We start from the raw sequence: 9,737 nt of genomic DNA on the forward strand, positions 1-9,737 counted from the left end.
TCCCTCGTTTACCAAATCGAACAACGCCTTTCCAAGGTGAAACTTTAAGCATGACCATCTCTCCAATTTCAAATTCTATATCTTTTCTTTTAATGTCAGCGTAGCTCTTTTGTCGACTTTGGGCGGTTTTCAACCGTTGTTGAATTTGGATGATCTTCTCGGTAGTTTCTTGTATAATCTCCGGACCCGTAATCTGTCTATCCCCCACCTCACTCCAACAAATCGGAGACCTGCACTTTCTACCATAAAGTGCTTCAAACGGCGCCATCTCAATGCTTGAATGGTAGCTGTTGTTGTAGGAAAATTCTGCTAACGGTAGATGTCGATCCCAACTGTTTCCGAAATCAATAACACATGCTCGCAGCATGTCTTCAAGCGTTTGTATCGTCCTTTCGCTCTGCCCATCAGTTTGTGGATGATAGGCAGTACTCATGTCTAGACGAGTTCCTAATGCTTGCTGTAATGTCTGCCAGAATCTTGAAATAAATCTGCCATCCCTATCAGAGATAATAGAGATTGGTATTCCATGTCTGGAGATGACTTCCTTCAAATACAGTCGTGCTAACTTCTCCATCTTGTCATCTTCTCTTATTGGTAGGAAGTGTGCTGATTTGGTGAGACGATCAACTATTACCCAAATAGTATCAAAACCACTTGCAGTCCTTGGCAATTTAGTGATGAAATCCATGGTAATGTTTTCCCATTTCCATTCCGGGATTTCGGGTTGTTGAAGTAGACCTGATGGTTTCTGATGCTCAGCTTTGACCTTAGAACACGTCAAACATTCTCCTACATATTTAGCAACATCGGCTTTCATACCCGGCCACCAAAAATGTTTCTTGAGATCCTTGTACATCTTCCCCGTTCCAGGATGTATTGAGTATCTGGTTTTATGAGCTTCTCTAAGTACCATTTCTCTCATATCTCCAAATTTTGGTACCCAAATCCTTTCAGCCCTATACCGGGTTCCGTCTTCCCGAATATTAAGATGCTTCTCCGATCCTTTGGGTATTTCATCCTTTAAATTTCCCTCTTTTAAAACTCCTTGTTGCGCCTCCTTTATTTGAGTAGTAATGTTATTATGAATCATTATATTCATAGATTTTACTCGAATGGGTTCTCTATCCTTCCTGCTCAAGGCATCGGCTACCACATTTGCCTTCCCCGGGTGGTAACGAATCTCAAAATCGTAATCATTCAATAATTCAATCCACCTACGCTGCCTCATATTCAGTTGTTTCTGATTAAATATGTGTTGAAGACTTTTGTGGTCGGTATATATAATACTTTTGACCCCATATAAGTAGTGCCTCCAAGTCTTTAATGCAAAAACAACCGCGCCTAATTCCAAATCATGCGTCGTATAATTTTGTTCGTGAATCTTCAATTGTCTAGACGCATAAGCAATCACCTTCGTTCGTTGCATTAATACACAACCGAGACCTTGCTTTGATGCATCACAATAAATCGCAAAATCATCATTCCCTTCAGGCAATGACAATATAGGTGCCGTAGTTAGCTTTTTCTTCAATAACTGAAACGCTTTCTCTTGTTCATCATTCCATTCAAATTTCTTCCCTTTATGCGTTAATGCAGTCAAGGGTTTTGCTATTCTGGAAAAGTCTTGGATGAACCTTCTGTAGTAACCAGCTAGTCCTAAAAACTGGCGTATGTGTTTCGGAGTTTTCGGGGTTTCCCACTTTTCAACAGTTTCTATCTTTGCCGGATCCACCTTAATACCTTCTTTGTTCACTATGTGACCGAGGAATTGAACTTCTTCCAACCAAAATGCACACTTTGAAAACTTAGCGTACAATTCTTCCTTCCTCAATACTTCTAACACCTTTCTCAAATGTTCACCGTGTTCTTGGTCATTCTTTGAGTAAATAAGTATGTCATCAATGAAAACAATGACAAACTTGTCAAGGTATGGTCCACACACTCGGTTCATAAGGTCCATGAACACAGCTGGTGCATTAGTTAAACCAAACGGCATGACCATAAACTCGTAATGACCGTAACGTGTTCTGAAAGCAGTCTTTGGAATATCATCTTCTTTCACCCGCATTTGATGATACCCGGAACGTAAGTCAATCTTTGAATAAACAGACGAGCCTTGTAGTTGATCAAATAAGTCGTCGATTCTCGGTAGTGGGTAGCGGTTCTTGATGGTAAGTTTGTTCAACTCTCGGTAGTCGATACACAACCTAAATGTACCATCTTTCTTCTTGACAAACAAAACAGGAGCTCCCCACGGTGATGTGCTTGGTCGAATGAAACCACGCTCTAAAAGTTCTTGTAATTGGCTTTGCAGTTCTTTCATCTCGCTGAGTGCGAGTCTGTAAGGAGCACGAGCTATTGGTGCAGCTCCTGGTACAAGATCTATTTGAAATTCAACGGATCGATGTGGGGGTAATCCCGGTAATTCTTTCGGAAATACATCGGGAAATTCTTTTGCAATGGGAACATCATTGATGCTCTTTTCTTCAGTTTGTACTTTCTCGACGTGTGCTAGAACAGCATAGCAACCTTTTCTTATTAGTTTTTGTGCCTTCAAATTACTAATAAGATGTAGCTTCGTGTTGCCCTTTTCTCCGTACACCATTAAGGGTTTTCCTTTTTCTCGTATAATGCGAATTGCATTTTTGTAACAAACGATCTCCGCTTTCACTTCTTTCAACCAGTCCATACCGATTATCACATCAAAACTCCCTAACTCTACTGGTATCAAATCAATCTTAAATGTTTCGCTAACCAGTTTAATTTCTCGATTCCGACATATATTATCTGCTGAAATTAATTTACCATTTGCTAATTCGAGTAAAAATTTACTATCCAAAGGCGTCAATGGACAACTTAATTTAGCACAAAAATCTCTACTCATATAGCTTTATCCGCACCCGAATCAAATAAAACGTAAGCAGATTTATTGTCAATAAGAAACGTACCCGTAACAAGCTCCGGGTCTTCCTGTGCCTCTACCGCATTAATATTGAAAACTCTTCCACGGCCTTGTCCATTCGTGTTCTCCTGGTTCGGGCAATTTCTAATAATGTGGCCTGGTTTTCCACATTTATAACAAACTACATTGGCATAACTTGCTCCGACACTACTTGCTCCGCCATTACTCGTTCCGACACCATTTGTTCCTTTCGTTCTATTAACCCCTGGTCCGTAGACCTCACACTTCGCCGCGCTATGACCATTTCTTTTACACTTGTTGCAAAATTTGGTGCAGAACCCCGAGTGATTCTTTTCACACCTTTGGCATAGTTGCTTCTGATTGTTGTTGTTGTTGCGGTTATTATTGTTGTTGGGATGATTGTTGTAGTTGCTGTTGTTGTTGTTGTTGTTGTTGTTGTTGGGCCGTTTGTTGTAGTTGCGATTGATGTTGCGATTGTTGGGATAATTGTTGCGATTATTGTTGTAATTGCTGTTGTTGTTGTATTGGTGATTCTTATCACCGTTTTCCTCCCACTTTCTTTTGACTTGCTTCACATTGGCCTCTTCAGCAGTCTGTTCTTTAATTCTTTCTTCAATCTGGTTCACTAGTTTGTGAGCCATTCTACATGCCTGTTGTATGGAGGCGGGCTCGTGTGAACTTATATCTTCTTGGATTCTTTCCGGTAATCCTTTCACAAACGCGTCGATCTTCTCTTCCTCATCTTCGAATGCTCCCGGACACAATAGGCACAATTCTGTGAATCGTCTTTCGTACGTGGTAATATCAAATCCTTGGGTTCGTAACCCTCTAAGTTCTGTCTTGAGCTTATTGACCTCGGTTCTGGGACGGTACTTCTCGTTCATCAAGTGCTTGAATGCTGACCACGGTAGTGCGTACGCATCATCTTGTCCCACTTGCTCTAGATAGGTATTCCACCATGTTAACGCAGAACCTGTGAAGGTATGCGTAGCGTACTTCACTTTGTCCTCTTCAGTACACTTACTTATGGCAAACACCGATTCAACCTTCTCGGTCCACCGTTTCAATCCGATCGGTCCTTCGGTTCCATCAAATTCCAAAGGTTTGCAGGCAGTGAATTCTTTGTAGGTGCATCCTACACGATTTCCTGTACTGCTAGATCCAAGGTTATTGTTGGTATGTAGCGCAGCCTGTACTGCGGCTATGTTTGAAGCTAGAAAAGTACGGAATTCCTCTTCATTCATATTCACGGTGTGTCGAGTAGTCGGTGCCATTTCCTTCAAAATAGTTAAATGGAACAAGTTAATCATACAGAATGTTAAGAGTAGTTAATAGTATTTCGTAGCATAATATGAACTCATTTATAAAAGCTTTTTCTTCATATTAGCGTTTTATAAGTTTAAATTCGGGTAGTACCTACCCGTTAAGTTCATACTTAGTAGCTAATATACAATTCAACTACTACAATTCTATATGAAAAACTGATTGTAATAATATTTCGCGTTCAAACTTTTATACAATATTTTACAAACTTACAATACCGCTTATTTTACATAAAGCATGAAATATAGCACACAATAACTTTGATACAAGATAGTTGTGAAGACAATTCTAGCTAGTACACAAGTCGTTCGGCAAAGGCAATAAAGACACGTAATTCATACGTCCAGAAACAAGTCATGCATTCTGGTTTTACTAGGACTACTTCCCATCCTTGGTCTTGTGCAACATAACCGTTATGGCCGTTGATAAGACAGCGTGTTGTAACGTCATCAAAGGGACGAGGGTTACGTAATGTCCAACAGTCCCGTAATAATCTAAAAACCTCATTTCTTACCCCAATTACCGACTCCGTCACTTGTGGAAACGTTTTGTTTAATAGTTGTAGCCCGATGTTCTTGTTCTCACTTTGGTGAGAAGCGAACATTACTAATCCGTAAGCATAACATGCTTCTTTATGTTGCATGTTAGCCGCTTTTTCTAAATCACGAAGTCCAATATTCGGATATATTGAGTCAAAATAATTTCTTAACCCGTTGCGTAAAATAGCATTTGGGTTCCCCGCAATATATGCGTCAAAGTAAACACATCGTAATTTATGGGTTTCCCAATGTGATATCCCCCATCTTTCAAACGAAAGTCTCTTATAAACCAAGACATTCTTGGAACGTTCTTCGAATGTCTTACAAACTGATCTCGCCTTAAATAGTTGTGCCGAAGAATTCTGGCCGACTCTAGACAAGATTTCATCAATCATGTCTCCGGGTAGGTCTCTTAAAATATTGGGTTGTCTATCCATTTTGTGTTTTTAAACTGTAAAATAGACAAGAGTTAGATTCATAAAAAAAATACTTATTAATACAAGCAATTTTTACATATATCATAAAGCATAAGAACACTATATTCCATATATTACACCACACGAATACAACTATCTTATTCCGACTCGCTCGTTTCTTCTTCTTCGGTTTTGGTTCGTTTTGCCAAGTTTCTAGGGATATATGATGTTCCCCTAATACGAGCCGTCATTGTCCACATTGGTTTAGAAAAACCTGGTGGTTTAGAGGTTCCCGGGTCATTGTTACAACTTAAGGACTTCGGGGGTTGACGATACATATAAAGTTCATCGGGGTTGGAATTAGATTTCTCTATTTTTATGCCCTTTCCCTTATTATTTTCTTTTGCCTTTTTAAATTCAGTTGGGGTAATTTCTATAACATCATCGGAATTCTCGTCGAAATCCGATTCATCGGAGAATTGGTAATCCTCCCAATATTTTGCTTCCTTGGTGGAAACACCATTGACCATAATTAACTTTGGTCGGTTGGTTGAGGATTTTCTTTTACTTAACCGTTTTATTATTTCCCCCACCGGTTCTATTTCTTCATCCGGTTCCGATTCTTCTTCCGGTTCCGATTCTTCTTCCGGTTCCGACTCTTCTTCCGGTTCCTCTTCGGGAACTTGTGAATCAGTCCACAAATCATTCCAATTTACATTTGACTCTTCATTATTATTAGGTGAGTCAATGGGACTTGTTCTAGAGGTAGACATCCATCACATAATATCAAACACGTTAAGAGATTAATATATCACATAATATTCATATGTTAAAAATATATAGTTTCCAACAAAAATGTTAAGCAATCATTTTTAAAGAAAACACGGTCGAAGTCCAGACTCACTAATGCATCCTAACAAACTCGATAAGACACACTAATGCAAATTTTCTGGTTCTCTAAGACCAATGCTCGGATACCAACTGAAATGTCCCGTTCTTATTGATTAAAAACGTTCCATATTAATTGATTTCGTTGCGAGGTTTTGACCTCTATATGAGACGTTTTTCAAAGACTGCATTCATTTTTAAACAAACCATAACCTTTATTTCATCAATAAAGGTTTAAAAAGCTTTACGTAGATTATCAAATAATGATAATCTAAAATATCCTGTTTACACACGACCATTACATAATGGTTTACAATACAAATATGTTACAACAAAATAAGTTTCTTGAATGCAGTTTTTACACAATATCATACAAGCATGGACTCCAAATCTTGTCCTTATTTAAGTATGCGACAGCGGAAGCTCTTAATAATCACCTGAGAATAAACATGCTTAAAACGTCAACAAAAATGTTGGTGAGTTATAGGTTTAACCTATATATATCAAATCGTAACAATAGACCACAAGATTTCATATTTCAATACACATCCCATACATAGAGATAAAAATCATTCATATGGTGAACACCTGGTAACCGACAATAACAAGATGCATATATAAGAATATCCCCATCATTCCGGGACACCCTTCGGATATGATATAAATTTCGAAGTACTAAAGCATCCGGTACTTTGGATGGGGTTTGTTAGGCCCAATAGATCTATCTTTAGGATTCGCGTCAATTAGGGTGTCTGTTCCCTAATTCTTAGATTACCAGACTTAATAAAAAGGGGCATATTCGATTTCGATAATTCAACCATAGAATGTAGTTTCACGTACTTGTGTCTATTTTGTAAATCATTTATAAAACCTGCATGTATTCTCATCCCAAAAATATTAGATTTTAAAAGTGGGACTATAACTCACTTTCACAGATTTTTACTTCGTCGGGAAGTAAGACTTGGCCACTGGTTGATTCACGAACCTATAACAATATATACATATATATCAAAGTATGTTCAAAATATATTTACAACACTTTTAATATATTTTGATGTTTTAAGTTTATTAAGTCAGCTGTCCTCGTTAGTAACCTACAACTAGTTGTCCACAGTTAGATGTACAGAAATAAATCGATAAATATTATCTTGAATCAATCCACGACCCAGTGTATACGTATCTCAGTATTGATCACAACTCAAACTATATATATTTTGGAATCAACCTCAACCCTGTATAGCTAACTCCAACATTCACATATAGAGTGTCTATGGTTGTTCCGAAATATATATAGATGTGTCGACATGATAGGTCGAAACATTGTATACGTGTCTATGGTATCTCAAGATTACATAATATATAATACAAGTTGATTAAGTTATGGTTGGAATAGATTTGTTACCAATTTTCACGTAGCTAAAATGAGAAAAATTATCCAATCTTGTTTTACCCATAACTTCTTCATTTTAAATCCGTTTTGAGTGAATCAAATTGCTATGGTTTCATATTGAACTCTATTTTATGAATCTAAACAAAAAAAGTATAGGTTTCTAGTCGGAAAAATAAGTTACAAGTCGTTTTTGTAAAGGTAGTCATTTCAGTCGAAAGAACGACGTCTAGATGACCATTTTAGAAAACATACTTCCACTTTGAGTTTAACCATAATTTTTGGATATAGTTTCATGTTCATAATAAAAATCATTTTCTCAGAATAACAACTTTTAAATCAAAGTTTATCATAGTTTTTAATTAACTAACCCAAAACAGCCCGCGGTGTTACTACGACGGCGTAAATCCGGTTTTACGGTGTTTTTCGTGTTTCCAGGTTTTAAATCATTAAGTTAGCATATCATATAGATATAGAATATGTGTTTAGTTGATTTTAAAAGTCAAGTTAGAAGGATTAACTTTTGTTTGCGAACAAGTTTAGAATTAACTAAACTATGTTCTAGTGATTACAAGTTTAAACCTTCGAATAAGATAGCTTTATATGTATGAATCGAATGATGTTATGAACATCATTACTACCTTAAGTTCCTTGGATGAACCTACTGGAAAAGAGAAAAATGGATCTAGCTTCAATGGATCCTTGGATGGCTCAAAGTTCTTGAAGCAAAATCATGACACGAAAACAAGTTCAAGTAAGATCATCACTTGAAATAAGATTGTTATAGTTATAGAAATTGAACCAAAGTTTGAATATGATTATTACCTTGTATTAGAATGATAACCTACTGTAAGAAACAAAGATTTCTTGAGGTTGGATGATCACCTTACAAGATTGGAAGTGAGCTAGCAAACTTGGAAGTATTCTTGATTTTATGAAACTAGAACTTTTGGAATTTATGAAGAACACTTAGAACTTGAAGATAGAACTTGAGAGAGTTCAATTAGATGAAGAAAATTGAAGAATGAAAGTGTTTGTAGGTGTTTTTGGTCGTTGGTGTATGGATTAGATATAAAGGATATGTAATTTTGTTTTCATGTAAATAAGTCATGAATGATTACTCATATTTTTGTAATCTTATGAGATATTTCATGCTAGTTGCCAAATGATGGTTCCCACATGTGTTAGGTGACTCACATGGGCTGCTAAGAGCTGATCATTGGAGTGTATATACCAATAGTATATACATCTAAAAGCTGTGTATTGTACGAGTACGAATACGGGTGCATACGAGTAGAATTGTTGATGAAACTGAACGAGAATGTAATTGTAAGCATTTTTGTTAAGTAGAAGTATTTTGATAAGTGTATTGAAGTCTTTCAAAAGTGTATAAATACATATTAAAACACTACATGTATATACATTTTAACTGAGTCGTTAAGTCATCGTTAGTCGTTACATGTAAGTGTTGTTTTGAAACCTTTAGGTTAACGATCTTGTTAAATGTTGTTAACCCAATGTTTATAATATCAAAAGAGATTTTAAATTATTATATTATCATGATATTATGATGTACGAATATCTCTTAATATGATATATATACATTAAATGTCGTTACAACGATAAACGTTACATATATGTCTCGTTTCAAAATCATTAAGTTAGTAGTCTTGTTTTTACATATGTAGTTCATTGTTAATATAATTAATGATATGTTTACTTATCATAATATCATGTTAACTATATATATAACCATATATATGTCATCATATAGTTTTTTTACAAGTTTTAACGTTCGTGAATCACCGGTCAACTTGGGTGGTCAATTGTCTATATGAAACCTATTTCAATTAATCAAGTCTTAACAAGTTTGATTGCTTAACATGTTGGAAACATTTAATCATGTAAACATCAATCTCAATTAATGTATATAAACATGGAAAAGTTCGGGTCACTACACCACATTTGCCTTCTCCGGGTGGTAACGAATCTCAAAGTCGTAATCATTCAACAATTCAATCCACCTACGCTGCCTCATGTTCAGTTGTTTATGATTAAATATGTGTTGAAGACTTTTGTGGTCGGTATATATAATACTTTTGACCCCATATAAGTAGTGCCTCCAAGTCTTTAATGCAAAAACAACCGCACCTAATTCCAAATCATGCGTCGTATAATTTTGCTCGTGAATCTTCAATTGTCTAGACGCATAAGCAATTACCTTCGTTCGTTGCATTAATACACAACCGAGACCTTGCTTT

Source organism: Rutidosis leptorrhynchoides, chromosome 3 (genome assembly GCF_046630445.1).
Source record: "Rutidosis leptorrhynchoides isolate AG116_Rl617_1_P2 chromosome 3, CSIRO_AGI_Rlap_v1, whole genome shotgun sequence".
Taxonomy (NCBI): Eukaryota; Viridiplantae; Streptophyta; class Magnoliopsida; order Asterales; family Asteraceae; genus Rutidosis; species Rutidosis leptorrhynchoides.